The sequence below is a fragment of the Eschrichtius robustus genome, chromosome 5 (genome assembly GCF_028021215.1).
Source record: "Eschrichtius robustus isolate mEscRob2 chromosome 5, mEscRob2.pri, whole genome shotgun sequence".
Taxonomy (NCBI): domain Eukaryota; kingdom Metazoa; phylum Chordata; class Mammalia; order Artiodactyla; family Eschrichtiidae; genus Eschrichtius; species Eschrichtius robustus.
The window spans coordinates 140,244,744-140,267,945 of record NC_090828.1 but is presented as its reverse complement, the minus strand read 5'-3'; the positions used below and the strand labels follow the sequence as shown (position 1 = coordinate 140,267,945).

General features: G+C 43.0%; 1 protein-coding gene across 11 annotated transcripts in view; it reads left to right on the top strand.

The window, feature by feature from the left end:
* Positions 1 to 23,202, top strand: part of OCA2 (OCA2 melanosomal transmembrane protein) — a 279,191-nt gene that overhangs the window by 81,715 nt on the left and 174,274 nt on the right. The window lies entirely within an intron of this gene.

Sequence of the window (23,202 nt, the reverse complement as noted above, 5' to 3'; positions counted from 1 at the left end):
CTATTGTAAATAGAGCTGCAATGAACATTTTGGTACATGACTCTTTTTGAATTATGGTTTTCTCAGGGTATATGCCCAGTAGTGGGATTGCTGGGTCATATGGTAGTTCTATTTTTAGTTTTTAAAGGAACCTGCATACTGTTCTCCATAGTGGCTGTATCAATTTACATTCCCACCAACGGTGCAAGAGTGTTCCCTTTTCTCCACACCCTCTCCAGCATTTATTGTTTGTAGACATTTTGATGATGGTCGTTCTGACTGGTGTGAGATGATATCTCATTGTAGTTTTGATTTGCATTTCTCTAATGATTAATGATGTTGAGCATTCTTTCATGTGTTTGTTGGCAATCTGTATATCTTCTTTGGAGAAATGTCTATTTAGGTCTTCTGCCCATTTTTGGATTGGATTGTTTGTTTTTTTGTTATTGAGCTGCATGAGGTGCTTGTAAATTTTGGAGATTAATCCTTTGTCAGTTGCTTCATTTGCAAATATTTTCTCCAATTCTGAGGGTGGTCTTTTGGTCTTGTTTATGGTTTCCTTGGCTGTGCAAAAGCTTTTAAGTTTCATTAGGTCCCATCTGTTTCTTTTTGTTTTTATTTCCATTTCTCTAGGAGGTGGGTCAAAAAGGATCTTGCTGTGATTTATGTCATAGAGTGTTCTGCCTATGTTTTCCTCTAAGAGTTTGATAGTGTCTGGCCTTACATTTAGGTCTTTAATCCATTTTGAGTTTATTTTTGTGTATGGTGTTAGGGAGTGTTCTAATTTCATTCCTTTACATGTAGCTGTCCAGTTTTCCCAGCACCACTTATTGAAGAGGCTGTCTTTTCTCCACTGTATATGCTTGCCTCCTTTATCAAAGATAAGGTGACCATATGTGTGAGTTTATCTCTGGGCTTTCTATCCTGTTCCATTGATCTATGTTTCTGTTTTTGTGCCAGTACCATACTGTCTTGATTACTGTAGCTTTGTAGTATAGTCTGAAGTCAAGGAACCTGATTCCTCTAGCTCCATTTTTCATTCTCAAGATTGCTTTGGCTATTCGGGGTCTTTTGTGTTTCTATACAAATTGTGAAATTTTTTGTTCTAGTTCTGTGAAAAGTGCCAGTGGTAGTTTGATAGGGATTGCATTGAATCTGTAGATTGCTTTGGGTAGTAGAGTCATTTTCACAATGTTGATTCTTCCAATCCAAGAACATGGTATATCTCTCCATCTATTTGTATCATCTTTCATTTCTTTCATCAGTGTCTTATAATTTTCTGCATACAAGTCTTTTGTCTCCTTAGGTAGGTTTATTCCTAGATATTTTATTTTCTTTGTTGCAATGGTAAATGGGAGTGTTTTTGTAATTTCACTTTCAGATTTTTCATCATTAGTGTATAGAAATGCAAGAGATTTCTGTTCATTAATTTTGTATCCTGCAACTTTACCAAATTCATTGATTAGCTCTAGTAGTTTTCTGGTAGCATCTTTAGGATTCTCTATGTATAGTATCATGTCATCTGCAAACAGTGACAGCTTTACTTCTTCTTTTCCGATTTAGATTCCTTTTATTTCTTTTTCTTCTCTGACTGCTGTGGCTAAAATTTCCAAAACTATGTTGAATAATAGTGGTGAGAGTGGGCAACCTTGTCTTGTTCCTGATCTTAGTGGAAATGGTTTCAGTTTTTCACCATTGAAGATGATGTTGGCTGTGGGTTTGTCATATATGGCCTTTATTATGTTGAGGAAAGTTCCCTCTATGCCTACTTTCTGCAGGGCTTTTATCATAAATAGGTGTTGAATTTTGTCAAAAGCTTTCTCTGCATCTATTGAGATGATCATATGGTTTTTCTCCTTCAGTTTGTTAATATGGTGTATCATGTTGATTGATTTGCGTATATTGAAGAATCCTTGCATTCCTGGAATAAACCCCACTTGATCATGGTGTATGATCCTTTTAATGTGCTGTTGGATTCTGTTTGCTAGTATTTTGTTGAGGATTTTTGCGTCTATGTTCATCAGTGATATTGGCCTGTAGTTTTCTTTCTTTGTGACATCTTTGTCTGGTTTTGGTATCAGGGTGATGGTGGCCTCATAGAATGAGTTTGGGAGTGTTCCTCCCTCTGCAATATTTTGGAAGAGTTTGAGAAGGATAGGTGCTAGCTCTTCTCTAAATGTTTGATAGAATTCGCCTGTGAAGCCATCTGGTCCTGGGCTTTTGTTTGTTGGAAGATTTTTAATCACAGTTTCAATTTCAGTGCTTGTGATTGGTCTGTTCATATTTTCTATTTCTTCCTGGTTCAGTCTCGGCAGGTTGTGCATTTCTAAGAATTTGTCCATTTCTTCCAGGTTGTCCATTTTATTGGCATAGAGTTGTTTGTAGTAGTCTCTTAGGATGCTTTGTATTTCTGCAGTGTCAGTTGTTACTTCTCCTTATTCATTTCTAATTCTATTGATCTGAGTCTTCTCCCTTTTTTTCTTGATGAGTCTGGCTAATGGTTTATCAATTTTGTTTATCTTCTCAAAGAACCAGCTTTTAGTTTTATTGATCTTTGCTATTGTTTCCTTCATTTCTTTTCCATTTATTTCTGATCTGCTCTTTATAATTTCTTTCCTTCTGCTAACTTTGGGGTTTTTTTGTTCTTCTTTCTCTAACTGCTTTAGGTGCAAGGTTAGGTTGTTTATTTGAGATGTTTCCTGTTTCTTGAGGTAGGCTTGTATTGCTTTGGGGTCTCCTTTTCGCAGGCTGCAGGTTTGTAGTTCCTGTTGTTTTTGGTATCTGTCCCCAGTGGCTAAGGTTGGTTCAGTGGGTTGTGTAGGCTTCGTGGTGGAGGGGACTAGTGCCTGTGTTCTGGTGGATGAGGCTGGATCTTGTCTTTCTGGTGGGCAGGTCCACATCTGGTGGTGTGTTTTAGGGTGTCTGTGGCCTTATTATGATTTCAGACAGCCTCTCTGCTAATGGATGGGGCTGTGTTCGTGTCTTACTATTTGTTTGGCATAGGATGTCCAGCACTATAGCTTGCTGGTCGTTGAGTGAAGCTGGGTCTTTGTGTTGAGATGGAGATCTCTGGGAGATTTTTGCTGTTTGGTATTACATGGAGCTGGGAGGTCTCTTGTGGACTAGTGTCCTGAAGTTGGCTCTCCCAACTCAGAGGCACAGCCCTGACTCCTGGCCGGAGCACTAAGAGCCTTTCATCCACACGGCTCAGAATAAAAGGGAGAAAAAATAGAAAGAAAGAAAGAAAGAAAGAAAGAGGATAAAATAAAATAAAATAAAGTAAGATAAAATAAAATAAAATAATTAAAATAAAAAATAATTATTATGGAAAAAAATTTTTTTTCAGTAAAAAAAAAAAAGGACGGAGAAAACCCTAGGACAAATGGTTAAAGCAAAGCTATACAGACAAAATCTCCCACAGAGGCATACACATACACACTCACAAAAAGAGGAAAAGGGGAAAAAATAATATATCTTTCTCCCAAAGTCCACCTCCTCAATTTGGGATGATTCGTTGTCTATTCAGGTATTCCACAGATGCGGGTGCATCCAGTTGTTTGTGGAGCTTTAATCCGCTGCTCCTGAGGCTGCTGGGAGAAATTTCCCTTTCTCCTTTTTGTTCTCACAGCTCCTGGTGTTCAGCTTTGGATGTGGCCCCGCCTCTGCGTGTAGGTTGCCTGAGGGTGTCTGTTCTTCGCTCACACAGGACGGGGTTAAAGGAGCAGCTGCTTCGGGGGCTCTGGCTCACTCAGGCCGGGGGGAGGGAGGGGTACGGATGCAGGGCGAGCCTGCGGCAGCAGAGGCCGGCGTGACATTGCACCAGCCCGAGGCGCGCCGTGCGTTCTCCCAGGGAAGTTGGCCCTGGATCACGGGACCCTGGCAGTGGCGGGCTGCACAGGCTCCTGGGAGGGGAGGTGTGGATAGTGACCTGTGCTTGCACACAGGCTTCTTGGTGGTGGCAGCAGCAGACTTAGCGTCCCATGCCCGTCTCTGGGGTCTGCGCTGATAGCCGCGGCTCACACCCGTCTCTGGAGCTCGTTTAGGCGGCGCTCTGAATCCCCTCTCCTCGCGCACCAGGAAACAAAGAGGCAAGAAAAAGTCTCTTGCCTGTTCGGCAGGTCCAGACCTTTTCCCGGACTCCCTCCCGGCTAGCCGTGGTGTACTAATCACTTCAGGCTGTGTTCACGCAGTCAACCCCTGTCATCTCCCTGCGATCCGACCGAAGCCCGAGCTTCAGCTCCCAGCCTCTGCCCGTCCCGGCGGGTGAGCAGATAAGCCTCTCGGGCTGGTGAGTGCTGGTCGGCACTTATCCTCTGTGCGGGAATCTCTCCACTTTGCCCTCGCACCCCTGTGGCTGCGCTCTCCTCCGTGGCTCCGAAGCTTCCCGCCTCCGCCACACGCAGTCTCCGCCCATGAAGGGGCTTCCTAGTGTGTGGAAACCTTTCCTCCTTCACAGCTCCCTCCCACTGGTGCAGGTCCCGTCCCTATTCTTTTGTCTCTGTTTTTCTTTTTTCTTTTGCCCTACCCAGGTACATGTGGATTTTCTTGCCTTTTGGGAAGTCTGAGGTCTTCTGCCAGTGTTCGGTAGGTGTTCTGTAGGAGTTGTTGCACATGTAGATGTATTTTTGATTTATTTGTGGGGAGGAAGGTGATCTCCATGACTTACTCCTCTGCCATCTTGAAGGTCTCCCCTTTGTTGTTGTTATTGAAGAACTCCTTTCAGTATGTCTTACAGGGCATCTGTAATGGTGGTGAACTCCATCAGCTTTTGTTTGTCTGGGAAAACCTTTATTTCTCCTTTGTATCTGTAGGATAACTTTGCTGTGTATTCTTGGTTGGCAATTTTTATCTATCAACACTTTGAATATGTCATTTCACTCTCTCATGGCCTGTAGGGTTTGTTGAGAGATATTAAGTTTCTCTGTTCATTTTTTATTGTTGGTATTTTCATTATATTGTATCAGAGAGGGACTTTTTACATTGAGATTACATGAACTTGCATGTCCAAGTCTTTTCCCAGGTTTGGGATGTTCTCAGCTATTACTTCTTTAAATAAAGTTTCTTCACCCTTCTTTCTCTCATCTCATTCTGGAACCCCAGTTATCCTACATGAATGTTTGACAGAGCTCCACAGATCATGAAGGCTTTCTTTGCTCTTGTTCATTCTTTCTTCTTTGGTTTCCTCTGATTCAGTTATTTCATAGTTCCTGTCCAATAGGTCACTTTTTTTATCTTCCATTTATTCTACTCTGCTGTTGATGCTCTATTGCATTTTCCATCTCATTCATTGAGTTCTTTCGCTCCAGAATTTCTGTTTGGTTCTCTTTTATGATTTCTATCCATTTGTTAATTTTCTCATTTTGTTCATGTGTTGTTTTCCTGATTTCATTGAGTTGCCTTTCTGTCTTTCCTTGTAGGTCATTGAATGTCCTCAATACAGCTATTTATTTTTTTCATACAATTTAAAAGGTTACACTCCATTTATAGTTATTACAAAATACTGGCTACTTTCCCCATGTTGTACAATACATCCTTGTAGCCTATCTTATACCCAGTAGTTTGTACCTCCCTCTCCCTTACCTTTATATTGCCCCTCCCCCCCTCCCCACTGGTAACCACTAGTTTGTTCTCTATATCAGTACAGCTATTTTAAATTCTTTATCAGCTAGATAGTAAAATTCTGTGCCTTTGAGTTAAGTTATTGGAGGACTGTTGTTATCTTTGGTGATGACATATTTCCTTGATTTTTCACGTTCCTTGTAGCTTTGCATTGCTGCTTTCTCATTTGAAGTAGCAGACATCTCCTCAAATATTTACTAGTTGTATTCAGGTGGGATATACCATTTGTTGGTCCTTTAATACCTGAGACTTTCTCTGACCTGGTATGGACACACCTGCTGCACTCTTCTTACTCCTTCTTGTAGCAGAATTTGTAAACTTTTATGTGTTCTCTGGTTCTTACAGCTCACCAGGCTGGCTGCTGGAAACGTCTCTTTTGTTTGCAGAAGGTGGTGCTACAGCTCCAGTTCTCCCTTGCCCACAGACCTGGTCTGTTCTCTGGCAGCACTCCATTTACCATTGACCAGGAGTGCTCTCACCACTACACAGGGAACATGTACTAGGAGCCATTGCAGAGGCAGAGGAGGGCTTTTAGGGGTGCCTTCAGGCTTTGGGGGGGGATCCTAGGGTGAGTTTCTCCCAGAGGTTTGTGGTCAAACTTCCTGCTGAAGTGCCGAGTGAAGTCATCAGGAACTGTGATCCTTTAATGCCCTTTGATAATCTCATTTGACTATTTTCTGACCTCCCTCCTCACAGGCATGGAAGCCCTGCCTGAGTACTTTGGTGCTGGCAGAGAGAAGTGGGTTCTCCAGCTGCATTCTGCACAGGCGGGGAAGCCAAGCAGTCCCTCACTACTGTCCTTCCCCTGTCAGCTGGTTCAGCCCTGTGCTGTGTGGCCTTGGGGGAGGGACAGCATTGACCAAGTTCCTATTACCCTCACCAGTGTGTCCTGACTCCTACTGTTTTCCTTCAGTGACATGCTGGAATCTCCTTTCAGGAAGGCTGGACTTCTACAAATTCTCTCTTATTCGTGGGCATCAGCCCAGGTCAGCACTCTCCAGGTTTTCCCTGACCATGGCCAAGAGGGATTAGAAAGGCATTGCTGGCTCCTACTTGTTTCACAGCCTGGGCTGGGGTCTGTCTGCTTATTACTGGATACACAGGCAGGAGAGCCTCTTCCTAGATCCTTTGGACCCTACTGCTCCTGCAGAAGTACTTTTCTTCATGGATGAATGCCTAGTTAGCTGTCAAAAGAGGGGGACAAAAAGGAGGGACATCTCATGCTGCCAGGATGCTGACATCACCCCAGTTTGCTTTTCTTAAATTTTTTAAAAAATTATTTTATTTATTTATTTTTGGCTGCGTTGGGTCTTCGTTGCTGTGCGCAGGCTTTCTCTAGTTGTGGCAAGTGGGGGCTGCTCTTCATTGCGGTGAGCGGCCTTCTCACTGTGGTGGCTTCTCTTGTTGTGGAGCATGGGCTCTAGGTGTGCAAGGGCTTCAGTAGTTGTGGCGTGGGGGCTCAGTAGTTGTGGCACATGGGCTTAGTTGCTCTCTGGTATGTTGGATCTTACTGGACCAGGGATTGAACCCGTGTCCCCTGCATTGGCAGGTGGATTCTTAACCACTGTGCCACCAGGGAAGTCCCCAGTTTGCTTTTAAATGTTCAGAACATGAGATGGTTAACTACTGTTCTTCCTTGGGCTACTTTTGTAAATGGAAGGATAAATGAAGTGCAGGAAGATCCATCAGAAGAAGAATGAGGTACCTAAGTGTCTGCAGACATGTGGGACTCCTATGGCTCCCATTTCTGCCTGTGTGGTGGCTGCTGCACACCGTCCCCAAGCAGCTGGGTGCCACCGCATATGTGCCCTGGGCTCTGGGGACCACACACGAGCTGGGAGCCTTTGCTTTGTGTCGTCTCACATAAACTGTCCTGGCCTTGGGAGCAGTGGGCAGCAGCAGCGCCTGTTTGGGGAGGGGCTGCTCATGGAGAGTGGTGCCTGTGACTTCCTGAGCCCCTTCCGTCCCAGCGCAATGGTAGGAGCCAGCTTGTCCATAGCAACGGGGGCAGCAGTGAGGGTGGGTTTCCTAGGCATTCCTCAGCTCTGAAGCCTGTGTTTCTGAAATCCCCAGGAGAGTGTACAAGTGGTACAGTTCTGGGCCTTGAATTCAGGACCACCCTGCATATCATAGGCATTTCAGCACTTACAGTCTGCATCCAGTTGAAGGCCCTGTTTTCCAGGCATTTCTTACTGCCATGATGTGGTAGGATGAATATGGGCTTTGTGATGCTAAGTAAATTTCAGTACTTCTCCACATTTCATTTTCTTCATCTGCAAAACTTAGAGAACTCTTCAGTTTTTTGTGAGAGGTGAATGGGGCAGTGTGGGCAGAGCATGGACTGGCTGTCCCTGGAGGTGACACCGTGCCTCTCTGTGTCCTGGTGTGAGACCTGGACCAACTCCTATTTTCCTGGGCTGGGTCCTGTCTGACTACGGGTAGTAACAGTGCTCTGCTTGCTTGCTGCAGTGCCTGCCAGGTGTGTCCTCTTTCTACCCTTCCTTGTCTCCTAGGAAGAGGGCGTTCGGTGGTGGGCCCTTGCCCCTCTGTTCCTCCATATGAATGCATTCTGGTCCTTTGGTGTATGGTGGGCTGCGGTCCTCCCCTCGGAAGTCAGGTTTGGTCATGGCCCGTGCCCTGGCTGTCGGGGTGTGAGCAGAGTGACTCCCCCTTCTTCTTGCCTCAGTGGCAGCATGTGTGAAGCAGGTTGGGTCTCTTGGGGACCACAGTGAGCAGAGGCCTGGTGACCACACATGTCATGGCTCTGCAGGTGCCAAGAGGCTGGCTGAAAGCGGAGGGTGGCCAAACCCTACAGGAAGGGGTGGTACCATCTCCTCCCAGTGCCAGAGCCGCTAAGCCTGGTTCTCTCATAGCTGGAGAGAACCTCATGACTCTTGCCGAGCTGGGGCCCTGCCTTGGTGGAGCACTGACTGCTGCCAGTTCTCACCACGCTGCCATTGGAGGGAACTTCCGGCATCCATCACTATTCTGGAGTCTCCTTGAGACTGTCCACATGAACCATCTCCTTTCATCGAGGGGCCCAGTTTGCCTAATAAGCTCCAAAAGGAATGGAAGGGGGTGCGCCTGCTGGGCAGCATGGGGCGGAGGGGGTGGTGGTCAGGTCCTGTGGGCCTCACTGGGTGTGCCTGGGCCAGAGGAAACCCGGGAGGACAAGTGACTTCAGAGCTTCTCAGGGTGACAGCACTGTGCTTACAGGCTTGGGAGGGCCTGGCAGCAAGGGTCTCTGCTCTTTCTCACCCCGCCCCCTGCCCTACTGCCCTTGTGGCTGTTCTTGCCCGGGGTCTTCTGTGTGTGGGAGAGGCAGGGGCCATGTCTGAGGGGCGGGCCAGCTGCCACCTCACGGGGGGCTGTCCCATCACTGCTTTTGAGGTCTGAGCATCACAGACGCTTCACATAAGAACCAGCAAACCCACTTTCTTCTCAAGCTCGTGTGTTGTGTTCCCACCTTAGTGTCACGGTTTGGCAGGGTCTGTATGTTGCCAAACAAAACCCTTCAGCATAGGTGCGTCTGTGTGTCTGTGAGGGCAGGATGGTGTGGGGATGGCACCCAAGCTGGGCTGTGCTGGCATTTCTGATTCCGCACTGACCCTGCAGTGCTGTCTGTCCTCTAAGGCAAGGGGACAGAATAGACAGGGGGTGGGAACAGCCGAGACCACCTGTGCACATCTGGCTTCTTTGAGAGTTAGGAGAAAGGAAACAGTCATGCCTAATGTGGTATTTTCACCGTGTGCTGGGAAGAAGGTCCATTTGATGATGTGTGGCCAGAAAGTGGTCGTTTTGGAAGAACCTTCCAAGGAAGTTGTGAGAAATTTGGAACAGAATGTGTTGTTCTAATCGCTGTTTCAACTACATGAAAAAATGGTTTTTGGTGATATTCTAATTCCGTAAATGGAATTGGGAGGGCTTGGGTAGCTCTTGTGATTCTGCAAAGCTGGAAGAGTTACCAACTCACATGATCTCTTTTACTGCTGTAGCTAAGCTTTTACAGTTTCTTACTAGAAATGTTAGCAATATGTAATAGGAATTTGTACCTTAGGAACTTAGCACTGAAAATTCATGGATACAGTTATCCTTATTTTTTCCTTTTGGAGAGAATCCAAGCTGTCTTCTCAGGCGACACAGGATCACTCGTTGACCGGGCTGACCTTGCCATGGCCACACAGTCAGTAGCTTTAAGACCTAAAGCCAGAGTCAGCATGTTTTTATGCTTGAGGACCGCCCCCATGTTGTAGCCTCTGCCTCAGATCTGTGGGCCCAAAGCTCCAAGCTCATTAGGTACATTTACAACCTTCTTGCCTCTTACTGTTTTTCTGCTGTGTAAGCTGAGTTGCCATTTTCCTCACCTCTTGTATCAGTTCCTTTGTGACCTGCTGCCCAGCTTTGAAAGCCTTGCCACATACCTTTGTCTTCTGCACATACAGCGCCCACTTCTGGACCCGTTTCTGTATTAGTCAACGTTTTCTGTGTCCACAACCCACCTAAACATCCCAGGGGCTTACAACTGCCTGTGCTTTCTGTTAATGCTGCCCAGGGACTTTGGGCCCAACTCTGCTGGGACCCAGCAGCTGGGCCCGTTGTTGGCGCAGCTGTGCTCACACAGAACCAGGGCAGCTCAGCAGCACCTCTGAAGCTCTGCTCAGACTTGGATTTGTTGGGGCTGCTCGTGTGGCCTCAGTGGGCAGCGGGGCTGGATGTTGATCCCCAGAGCACCACACCTGGGGCCTGCACCCCCTCCCACGGTGCATGTTCCTTCATCTATTCCTTCCTTCCCGATGCTTCTTGAGAGGAGATTCCCAGTAACAATTAGGGTTTTGGAAACACTGCAGAGAGACACATGTATATCTGTGTTTAACCAGCACCTCCCATGCTTTTTGGGACATGGAGCCCAGTGCTGAGCTAAGATTATCAACGGTTCTAGGAACTCAGGATCTCTGGAGCACAAGCATTCCGTCCATCTGCCATGTCACGTGAGATCTGATAGAGCAAAGGCTGAAGGTGCTGCTGGTGAGGAGGGAGCCTGGCAAGGTGGGTGGTACAGAGTCAGAGGTCATGGCAGGTGCCGAGCACCCGAGGATCGTTTGAGCCTGACATTGTCAGTCTGAGGACAGGGTGAGATAGAGGTCAGAGAACACTGATTCAAAGTGAGGGTGCAGCTCAGGTCCCAAGGCAGTGATCCTATTCACAATACTGAACCTGGGTTACTGTGGGTCCTTTGATAAGTTCACTTTCTCTCTCTCTTCTTCTCCTCTACCTTCTTCTCCTCCTTCTCCCTCCTCCTCTTTATCCTCCGGCTTCTTCTCCTCCTTTCCTCCCCTATTGCAGTAGTGTAAGGCTATGCTGTCATAATAGCAGAATATGTATTATTTATTTATATAACAGAATAACTGACGTAACTGAATGTAACTGACTTTATGTCCTTAACTAGATTACGAGGAATGCAGTCAAAGTGGAACTTTGTCATCACCCTTGCAATCTGCCTCATAATACATTGAAAGTAGTGCCTGTGTTAATAGCGGCATTGCACTGGGCATGACACCTGTCAAGGTTGTTGGAACCTGCATTGCCCAGAATACTTTATTGAAATTTTGAAACAGCTTGGCCTGGGTTATTTGTAAAAATAAAAGTTAAAAAAAATATCTAATCACATGAAAGTCATCTCTGTGAGTGCTGTTGAGAAAGGTTGCATTTCAACATGGATTTTGAGTGTTATTTTAGGTTTCTGTGGCATAGCACACATAACAGACAAAATATAAGGATATGTTGTCGCTCATGAAAGCTGTTTCTACAATGATTTGAAATCTCTGAGCGGAACACATTTATCTGCAGATTTCATGAAATTATATACATTACTTTAACTGAGTATCCTTAATGAAGCTTTCACTGCTTTTAATGTCAAGTACATTAAAACCCACTTTCGGTGAATTTTTTAAAAATGTTCTATGTAATGCTTTTCAAAATTAGAAAAAATAAGACAAATGCAACCTGCCTGGAACCACAGTAAGAAGGAAAAGAGCTTTGCATATGACAGGCAGCCTCCCTGGGTTAAACAAAAGAGGGAGAAATTTTGTGTGTGTGTGTGAGAGCTGTCTCTTTATTTTATTTATTTATTTTTTATTAAATTTTATTGGAGTATGTTGCTTTACAATGTTGTGCTAGCCTCCACTGCACAACAAAATGAGCCAGCCATACACATACAGATATAAAAGTGGAAGAAATTAACCTCAACTCAAATAGGCCTCATGGAATGCCTCACTCAGGTGATTATGCTGTTTTGAGGTTTGTTGATCTGCAACATTTTCCTTTCACTCTTTCTCACTGTTCTTTACCCTTTCTCTCTCTCTCTCTCACATACACACACACACAAAGAGGGAAAAACATATTTTGCTTTTGTTTTGTTTTGACAGGTAGTTGGCTAGTTTTAAATGAGAGATGATTAATTGCACCCAGACTCTTCCTGCGCACAGCCCCAGTGCCTGCCCCTGGTCTCTGGCCCCTCCTCGCCTTTCCTTCTGTCCCTGGCAGTGCAACCCCCTTTGGCCCTCAACCCCTATTCAGAACTGGGTGTCTGGTGTGCTGTCTCTGTCAAGGCTTCAGGCCTCTCTGTCCCAGGAACCTGCTCATGCTGTTTCCCAAACACTCATTCCTTGCTTAGGGGAGCAGCCAGGGCACACCCATCTCTTCAGTACTGAGTCCAAAACACCAGGAGCAGTGCCTGGTGCACAGTTGTTGCAGCGCCATTTTTTGGGGGCACTGGCCTCCTCCAGAGGTCGTATGAGGGGTTGGGGTGGTTCTCACCCTGGGGGTCCCTGCTGACTGATGGGCAGAGGGGCTCTTTGTTCTGTCCTGGGGCCCTTAAGTGTCCTTCTGTGCTGAGGGCAGAGGAATTCCCTTCTGTGTCCAGGGACCTTTAGTGCCTGTCTCAGTGTGTTTGGGCTGCTATAATAAAATACGCAGACTGGGAGGCTCATCAACAACAGAAATTTATTTGTCATAGTTATCATTCCGACCATAGCATTCCAACCCTGGTCCCCTCAAATTCGTGTCCTTCTTGAGTGCAAAATACATTTATTCCCTACCAGTGTACCTGGTCCCTCTCCACATTCTTGGACAGCAATACTATAGAAATGAATACCTCTCCCACGAGACACTTAGGCAAGCAAAGCTTTCTATTGAAAGCTTTTAATTTTATTTATCTGTAGCTTGTGCACAAGGGAGAAGGTGGAAGAATGCCAACTTCCCTAAGAACTTTCGAGGAAGGGGTTTTGAAAGCAGTGTGAGGGAGGAGGCCGCAAGGTGCCACATCAGCTTGTGCTCGATTCTGGGATAGGTTGGCCTCCAGGTGAAGTTTTGAGCATCAACAGTCTTCTTGTTTCAACCAGTCTGGGGTCTCTGTGCTTGCAGTCAGCACTTTTCATCTGGTGGGGGTCAGCTTCTTACAAAAACAACCTAGGGATGTGTGTCAGGCCTTCATCTGTATCTTTCAGGGAACTGGAAATTCCCTGAATTGGTGATTCTGCTATGTGATGGATTTATAGTCCCACTTTTGTCCTTTGGAGCTATGTACATCAGGGGAACAGAGATAGAGCTTTGACTCCTGTGGGTCTCTGGTTATTGTCTCAGAAGCCCAAGCCTTTAGGCGCTTTGTTTTCCTGGGCCTGTCAAGCCCACTTGTTCAAGGCTATTCTCTCAGTCCTTTTCCAAAATGGCTGTACTCTTGTCTTCCTGTCTCACCAATAGCCCCAAAAGTCTTAACTTTTTCCAGAAGCAACTCAAAAGACTAAGTCCAAAGTCTTATCTGAATATCATCAAAATCAGACATGGATGAGACTCAATGTACATGCTGAAGCAAATTTCTCCCTGCTGTGAACCACACATGCCAAATCTGTGAAATCAAACGAACTTCTAAAATACAGTGGTTGGACACGCATAGGATAGATATTCCCATTACAAAATGGCGAAATAGTAAAGACAGGAGTTGGCAGGTCCCTGGCAAGTCCACAAAATTGAGTCCCACTGGGGCAGGGGTCCTGCCCCCACTGCTCACCACATGGCTTTGCTGGGTACAACCCCTGCTGCAGCTCTCACAGGTTGGGGTCACATGCCTGTGGCTCTCCTGGGCTGGAATCAAATACTAGTGGCTTTACTGGTCTGTGGCTCTACTGGGCATTGCCCTGGCAGGGGCTTTCTGCTGTGGCCCCATGCTCTTGGCTGCCCTATGCCTGGGTCAAGCCTAAGGCGCAAGGTGGCCTCATCCTTCAAAATCTAAGTGGAGATAGCTGTGCCCCTGTGCTTTGCTGGGCATACTGCCTGCTGGAGCTTGCAGTGTGAAGCATCACCAGGCAGCACTGGCCCTTCCTTTGAAGTCTTTCTGCCAAGCAGGCCCTTTCACTTTGGGCCTGTGATGGGAGGGGCAGCCCTGGTGATCTCTGAAATGCCTTCAGGGTTATTCTTTGATTGTCTCGGACAGTAGGTGTCTGCTTCTGTTTGGATGGCTGAGTAGTCTCCCTGTTGTCTTGATGACTAGTTCCTGGTTCTGTTGGGCTGGCAGATCCATACTAATGTCTTACGAGATTTGACCATGCCCTTTAATGTAGCTCCTCCATGATCTTCCTTATTTATTTCATATGGACAGGCCAAATGTTTAAGTTCTGCTTCCTTTTTGATTACCAGTTCCATCTTTAAGTCATTTTTCTCTTCTATCATTTTACTAAAAGCATTCCAGAGGAACCAGTCAGTTCTTTCAATCCTTTGCTTAAAAATCTCCTCCACCAAATAGCCAATTTCCTTGGTCATAAGTTCTGCCTTCCACAAAATACTAACACAATTCAGCCAAGTTCTTTACCACTTTATAACAAGGATTGCCTCCTCTCCATTGTCCTGTAACATCTTTCTCATTTCTAGTTGAGACCACTGATGTTTCCACCAACACTCTGTTCGTGACCACTTAGGAATTCTCTCAGAAGATTGAGACTTTCTCTACAGCTCTCCTCTTCTCCTTGTAAGCCCTCACCAGAATTACTTTTGACAATCTTTTCATGGCAATGTAACATTTTACTAGCATGCCCCTGAAAACTCTTTCAGTCTCTACCCATTATCCAGCTCCAAAGTCACTTCCACATGTTTAGGTATTACTGCACTTCCCCCATGTCTCAGTACCATGATTCTTAGAGCCACTATAACAAAATACCACAGACTGCATGGCTTATAAACAACCGAAATTTATTTCTCACAGTTCCGGAGGTGGAAAGTCCAAGATCAAGGTGCCAGCATGGTTGGGTGAGGGCCCTCTTCAGGGTTGCAGAATTCTCATTGTATCCTCACATGGTGGAAGGGGTGAGGGAACTCTCTGGAACCTCCTTTATAAGGAAGTTAATCCCATTCATGAGGGCTCCAGCCTCATGACCTAACCACCTCTCGAAGGACCCACCTCCTAATGTCAATACTTTAGGGATTAAGATTTCAACATACGAATTTTGGAAGGACACAGACATCCATACCTTAACAGCAGTCATCACCACAACATAGTTTCAGATGTTCCATCACCCCATAAATATCCCTAGGACCTGTTTGCCGTCTATCCCTATTGCTTCCTCCAGCCTTAGGCAATCCTGATCTTTCTGTCTCTCTATATGACCTTTTCTGGACAGTTCATATAAATGGAATGATACAATATACAGTCTTTTGTGTCTGACTTCTTTCACTTAGCCTAATGTGTTCTTCTGTCACATAGATGTATCAAGTAGTTCCATGTTGTGGCATGTACTGCATTTTGTTTTATCCACTCACCATGGATGACATTTGGAATGTTTCCATTTTTTGCCTATTTTGAAGAGTGTTGCTATGAACATTAATGCTTTATGTAGACTGTTAGAAGATAAACTGAGGCATATTAAATTTTTAAGAGTTTATTTGAGCAAATATTGATTCAGATTGGGCAATGCCAAACCGGAAGTGGTTAGGAGGCTCCACCAACAGGAGCAGGGATAGGCTTTTTTGTTTGTTTGTTTGTTTGTTTGTTTTTTTAGGGATAGGCTTTTATAGAGAAAAGGCAGAAGCAAAGCCAGGAAATGATTTGACTGGCTATAGCTTAAGTGTTTGCCTTATTCGGGAAAGGCTAGTTAGCTTTCTATACTCAGTTGTCCTTAGGTTTCGATTTCTTAACCATGACGCATTACAAGCTTAGATTTTGGTTTTCTTACATAGGCTGCTAAAGCATTAAAGCCATCTCAGAGATTGTCATACTGAGTGAAGTAAGTCAGACAGAGAAAGACAAATATATGATATCGTTTATATGTGGAATCTAAAAATAAATTGTAAAAATGAACTTATTTACAAAACAGAAATAGAGTCACAGATGTAGAAAACAAACTTAAGGTTACCGTGGGGGGAAAGGGGGGGGAGGGATAAATTGGGAGATTGAGCTTGACATATACACACTACTATATATAAAATAGATAACTAATAAGAACCTGCTGTATAGCACAGGGGACCCTACTCAATACTCTGTAATGACCTATATGGGAAAAGAATCTAAAAAAGAGTGGATATATGTATATGTATAACTGATTCACTTTGCTGTACAGCAGACTAACACAACATTGTAAATCAACTATATTCCAATAAAAAAAAAAAAAGCCACCTCGGTCCAATGGCCTCAGTCCAACGGTTTAACTATTTTAACAGGACATATGCTTTCATTTCCCTTGGGTAGATTCCTAGGAGTGGAATTGCTGGTCATGTAGTAAATTTATTATTTAACTTTGTAAGAAACTGCCTAAATTTCCCATCATGGCTGCACCATTTTTTAAATACATCTTTATTGGAGTATAATTGCTTCACAATGTTGTGTTAGTTTCTGCCATACAGCAAAATGAATCAGCTATATGCACACGCATATCCTCCATATCCCCTCCCTCTTGAGCCTCCCTCCCACCCTCCCTGTCCCACCCCTCTAGGTGGTCACGAATCACTAGACTAGTCTCCCTGTGCTATGCAGAAGCTTCCCACCAGCCATCCATTTTACATTTGGTAGTGTATGTATGTCAATGCTACTCTCTCATTACACCCCAGCCTCCCCCTCACCCCGTGTCCTAAAGTCCATTATCAACGTCTGCATCTTTATTCCTGCTCTACTGCTAGGTTCATCAGTACCATTTTTCTAGATTCCATATATACACATTAGCCTATGATATTTGTTTTTCTCTTTCTGTCTGAATTCACTATGTATGACAGTCTCTAGGTCCATCCACACCTCTGCAAATGACACAGTTTTGTTCCTTGTTTATGGCTGAGTAATATTCCATTATATATATGTGTCACATCTTCTTTCCATTCATTAGTCCATTTAGGTTCTTTCCATGTCCTGGCTATTGTAAATAGTGCTGCAATGAACATTGTGGTACATGTCTGTTTTTGGATTATGGTTTTCTCAGGGTATATGCCCAGTAGTGGGATTGCTGAGTCATATGGTAGTTCTATTTTTAGTTTTTTAAGGAATCTCCATACTGTTCTCCATAATGGCTGTATCAATTTACACTCCCACCAAAAGTGCAGGAGGGTTCCCTTTTCTCCACAATCTCTCCAGCATTCATTGTTCGTAGATTTTTTGATGATGGCCATTCTGACTAGTGTGAGGTGATACCTCATTGTGATTTTGATTTGCATTTCTCTAATGATTAGTGATGTTGAGCATCTTTTCATGTGTTTCTTGGCCATCTGTATGTCTTTGAGAAATGTCTATTTAGGTCTTCTGCCCATTTTTGGACTGGGTTGTTTGGTTTTTTGATACTGAGCTGCATGAGCTGCTTGTATATTTTGGAGATTAATCCTTTGTCAGTTGCTTCGTTTGCAAATATTTTCTCCCATTCTGAGGGTTGTCTTTTATTTTTGTTTATGATTTCCTTTGCTGTGCAAAAGTTTTTAAGTTTCATTAGGTCCCATTTTTTTAGTTTTGTTTTTTATTTCCATTACTCTAGGAGGTGGGTCAAAAAGGATCTTGCTGTGATTTATGTAATAGAGTGTTCTGCCTATGTTTTCCTCTAAGAGTTTTATAGTATCTGGCCTTATATTTTGGTCTTTAATCCATTTTATGTTTATTTTTGTGTATGGTGTTAGGAAGTGTTCTAATTTCACTCTTTTACATGTAGCTGTCCAGTTTTACCAGCACCACTTATTGAAGAAGCTGTCTTTTCCCCACTGTATATTCTTGCCTCCTTTGTCAAAGATATATACATAGGTTTATTTCTGGGCTTTCTATCCTGTTCCATTGATCTATATTTCTGTTTTTGTACCAATACCATACTGTCTTGATTACTGTAGCGTTGTAGTATATTCTGAAGTCAGGGAGCCTGATTCCTCCAGCTACATTTTTCTTTCTCAAGATTGCTTTGGCTATTCGGAGTCTTTTATGTTTCCATACAAATTGTAAAAATTTTTGTTCTAGTTCTGTGAAAAATGCCATTGATAATTTGATAGGGATTGCACTGAATCTGTAGGTTGCTTTGGGTAGTATAGTCATTTTCACAATATTGATTCTTCCAGTCCAAGAGCAAGGTATATTTCTGCATCTGTTTATGTCATCTTTGATTTCTTCATCAGTGTTTTATAGTTTTCTGAGTACTCTTTTGCCTGCTTAGGTAGGTTTATTCCTAGGTATTTTATTCTTTTTTGCAATGGTAAATGAGATTGTTTCCTTAATTTCTCTTTCAGATGTTTTGTTGTTAGTGTATAGGAATGCAAGAGACTTCTATGCATTGATTTTGTATCCTGCTACTTTACCAAATTCACTGATTAGCTCTAGTAGTTTTCTGGTAGCATCTTTAGGGTTTTCTATGTATAGTATCATGTCATCTGCAAACAGTGACAATTTCACTTCTTTTCCAATTTGTATTCCTTTTATTTCTTTTACTTCTCTGATTGCTGTGGCTAAAACTTCCAAAAGTATGTTGAATAATAGTGGTGAGAATGGGCACCCTTGTCTTGTTCCTGATCTTAGAGGAAATGCTTTCAGTTTTTCACTGTTGAGAATGATGTTGGCTGTGCGTTTGTCATATGTGGCCTTTATCATGTTGAGATAGGTTCCCTCTCTGCCCACTTTCTGGAGAGTTTTTATCATAAATGGGTGTTGAATTTTGTCAAAAGCTTTTTCTGCATCCATTGAGAAGACCATATGGTTTTTCTCATTCAATTTGTTAATATCATTTATCACATTGATTGATTGGCATATATTGAAGAATCCTTGCATTCCTGGGATAAACCCCACTTGATCATGGTGTATGATCCTTTTAATGTGCTGTTGGATTCTGTTTGCAAGTATTTTGTTGAGGATTTTTTCATCTATGTTCATCAGTGATATTGGTCTGTAGTTTTCTTTTTTTGTGACATCTTTGTCTGGTTTTGGTATCAGGGTGATGGTGGCCTCATAGAATGAGTTTGGGAGTATTCCTCCCTCTGCTATATTTTGGAAGAGTTTGAGAAGGATATGTGTTAGCTCTTTCTAAATGTTTGACAGAATTCGCCTGTGAAACCATCTGATCCTGAGCTTTTGTTTGCTGGCAGATTTTTAAATCACAGTTTCAATTTCATTGCTTGTGATTGGTTGGTTCATGTATTCTATTTCTTCTGGTTTAGTCTTGGAAGGTTGTGCTTTTCTAAGAATTTGTCTAATTCTTCCAGGTTGTCCAGTTTATTTGCAATAGTTGCTTGTAGTAGTCTCTCATGATCCTCTGTATTTCTGCAGTGTCAGTGTTTCTTAATTTGTGACCCAAGATATTATCTATCCTGAAGAATGTTCCATGTGTACTTGAGAAGAATGTGTATTCTGTTGTTTTTGGATGGAATATCCTATAAATATCAATTAAGTCCATCTGGTCCAATGTGTCATTTAAAGCTTGTGTTTTCTTATTTATTTTCTGTTTGGATGATCTCTCCATTGGTTTAAGTGGGGTTTTAAAGTCCCCTACTATTATTGTGTTACTTTTGAATTTCCTTTTTATGGCTGTTAGTATTTGCCTTAAGTATTGTGGTGCTCCTATTTGGGGTGCATAAATATTTACTATTGTTATATCTTCTTCTTGCATTGATCCCTTGATCATTATTTAGTGTCCTTCCTTGTCTCTTGTAATAGTCTTTATTTTAAAGTCTATTTTGTCTGATATGAGTACTGCTACTCCTGCTTTCTTTTGATTTCCATTTGCATGGAATATCTTCTTCCATCCCTTCACTATCAGTCTGTATGTGTCCCTAGATCTGAAGTAAGTCTCTTGTAAACAGCATATATACGGGTCTTATTTTTATATCCATTCAGACAGTCTGTGTCTTTTGGTTGGAGTATTTAATCCATTTACATTTAAGGTAATTATTGATATATATGTTCCTATTACCATTTTTGAAATTGTTTTGGGTTTGTTTTTGTAGGTCTTTTCCTTCTCTTGTGTTTCCCACTTAGGGAAGTTCCATTATCATTTGTTGTAAAACTGGTTGGGTGGTGCTGAGTTCTCTTAACTTTTGCTTGTCTGTAAAAGTTTTGATTTCTCCAGTCCAATCTGAATGAGATCCTTTTTGGGTACAGTAATCTTGTTTGTAGGTTTTTCCCTTTCATCATTTTAAATACATCCTGCCACTCCCTTCTGGCTTGCAGAGTTTTTGCTGAAAGATCAGCTGTTAACCATACGGAGATTCCATTGTATGTTATTTCTTGCTTTTCCTTTGCTGCTTTTAATATTTTTTCTTTGTATTTAATTTTTGATAGTTTGATTAATATGTGTCTTGGCGTGTTTCTCCTTGGACTGATCCTGTATGGGACTCTCTGAGCTTCCTGGACTTGCTTGACCATTTCCTTTCCCATGGTAGGGAAGTTTTCAACTATAAACTCTTTAAATATTTTCTCAGCCCGTTTCTTTTACTTTTCTTCTTCTGGGACCCCTATAATTTGAATGTTGGTGCGTTTAGTGTTGTCCCAGAGTTCTCTGAAACTGTCCTCAATTCTTTTCATTCTTTTTTCTTTTTCTGCTCTGTGGCAGTTATTTCCACCATTCTATCTTTCAGGTCACTTATCCGTTCTTCTGCTTCAGTTATTCTGCTATTGATTCCTTCTAGGGTATTTTAAATTTCAGTTTTTGTGTTGTTCATCACTGTTTATTTGTTCTTTAGTTCTTCTAGGTACTTGTTAAATGTTTATTATGTTTTTTCCATTCTATTTCTGTGATTTTGAATCATCTTTACTATCATTACTCTGAATTCTTTTTGTGTTAGACTGCCTAACTCCTTTTCATTTTTTTTGGTCTGGTGGGTTTTTACCTTGCTCCTTCGTCTGTTGCATAGTTCTCTGTCTCCTAATTTTGTTTAACTTACTGTGTTTTCAGTCTCCTTTCTTCAGGCTGCAGAGTCGTAGTTCCTCTTACTTCTGTTGTCTGTGCCCAGTTGGTGAGGTTGGTCCAATGACTTGTGTAGGCTTCCTGGTGGAGGGGACTGGAGCCTCTGTTCTGGTGGGTGGAGCTGGATCTTGTCCTCCTGATGGGCAGGGCCATGTCCATTGGTCTGTTTTGCAGTGTCTGTGAGCTGAGTATGACTTTAGGTAGCCTGTCTGCTAATGGATGAGGTTTTGTTCCTGTCTTGCTAGTTGTTTGGTGTGAGGTGGTCAGCACTGCAGCTTGCTGGCTGTTGGGTGTAGCTGGGTCTTAGTGTTGAGATGGAGACCTCTGAGAGAGATCTCACCAATAAATATTCCATGGGACCAGGAGTTCTCTGGTGGTCCAACATCCTAGACTTGGCTCTCCCACCTTGGAGGCTCTGGCCTGACCCCCGGCCAGAGCACCAATACACTGCAAGCCACACAGTGCACAAGAAAAATAAGAAGTAAAAACAAAACAAAAACAAAACTAAAAAAGATCCCCAAAAAACGAACAGATGAGACCCCAAAACAAATGGTAAAAGCAAAACTAAACAGACAAAAATCACACAAAGAAACATATACACACACACTCACAAAAAGAAAAAGAAAGAAAAAAAGAGAAAAGAAAGAAGAGAGCAACCAAACCAGTAAACAATTTCAAAAATGAAAACAAACACTAAAAACTAAACTAACACAAACATAAAACCAGAAGCAAATCAAATGCAGAAAGCAAATTTAAAAAAGGCAATGAAAGCATAAAACAAACACACAAAAAGTATCAAAAAAATGTAAAGACAAAGAAAGATGAAAGCAAAAGGAAAAAATACAAAACAACAAACTAGTAAAGTAAAAATAGAAAAATTAAAATATAGTTAAAAATAAAATGAAAGCAAAGCAAAGGAAAAAAAAAACCCAAGGAAAAAACGCAATATAATGAAAAAGTACAGTAGAATTAGGAAATAAATAAATAAATAATATGTTAAAAATAAAAGCATAAAAAGAAAAGAAAAAGTAAAGAAAAAGATAAAATTAAAGAATAATAATAATAGTATAAAGAAAAACAGAACCAAAAAAAGAATAACAAAAGTAGTGGTATTTTCCTGTGGTCTTAGATGTCAGTGTCCTTGCCTCCACAGTGAGCCACAGCCAATCCCTGCCTATCCAGGAAGTCCTCCAATACTCCTAGGTAGGTCTCTAGACCTGCTGTGGGCACTGTGGGGCCAGCTCAGACTCTGATCTGGCCCCGTGTGTACTTGCCCCCAAAGTCCACAGTTTCCCCCAAAGTCTTCAGCCTCAGTTGTGGGAACCCTCGTTGTCTATTCAGGTATTCCACAGTTGCAGGGTTTACCCAGCTGATTGCGGGGATTTAATCCACTGCTCCTGCAGCTGCACAGGGATACTGGTCTTTCTCTTCTTTGGTCACACTGCCCCGGGGTTCAGCTTTGGTTTTGGCGCCAACTCTGCATCTGGGCTTCCCTCATGCATCTGTTCCCCACGCAGGCAAGAGGGGGCAAAAGCAGCAGCTGATTAGGGCTCCCTTGCTCACTCAGGTTGGGGCTGAGGGAGGGATACAGCAGTCATAATTGGGATGTGCAGGGAGTGCCTGTGGGCCACAGAGGCTGGCATGAAGTTGCAAGAGCCCGAGGCACACCATGTGTTCTTCCAGGGAAGTTGGAAGGCAGTGGCTGGCTACAGAGGCTGCCGGGAAGGTGTGGGAAGAGACCTGCCTTGCACACAGGACCCTTAGTGGCAGTGACAGCAGCCTCTGGGGTCCAGGGTAACAGCTGCAGCTCAGGATGCACCATTTTACATTTGCACCAGCAATGTTTGAGGCTTTCAAATTCTCTGCATCCTTGCCTTTCTTTATATTTTGCCTTAGAAATTCCATGCCCACTTGAATTATAATTAAATAGAAAAAGTATTTTCGTGGTTCAGTGGTAATACTGAAGTTTCAATTAGATTAAGCATTTTACAACAGTCTCAGTAATTGGGCAGAATTGATTTATATTGTGGAACTAATTCTCCAGTTGCCTATGGATTATATGGTAAAAAATTAATGATAATTTACTGCAGGCTTCCTTATAGAACATACTTTATCGAGCTTCTAATTCAGGGTCATCTAATTATATAGGAAATCTTTCTTTAGAAAGCAGACTGGTGATGGTTGTGTGTGTCTCTAGGGCATCCAGACT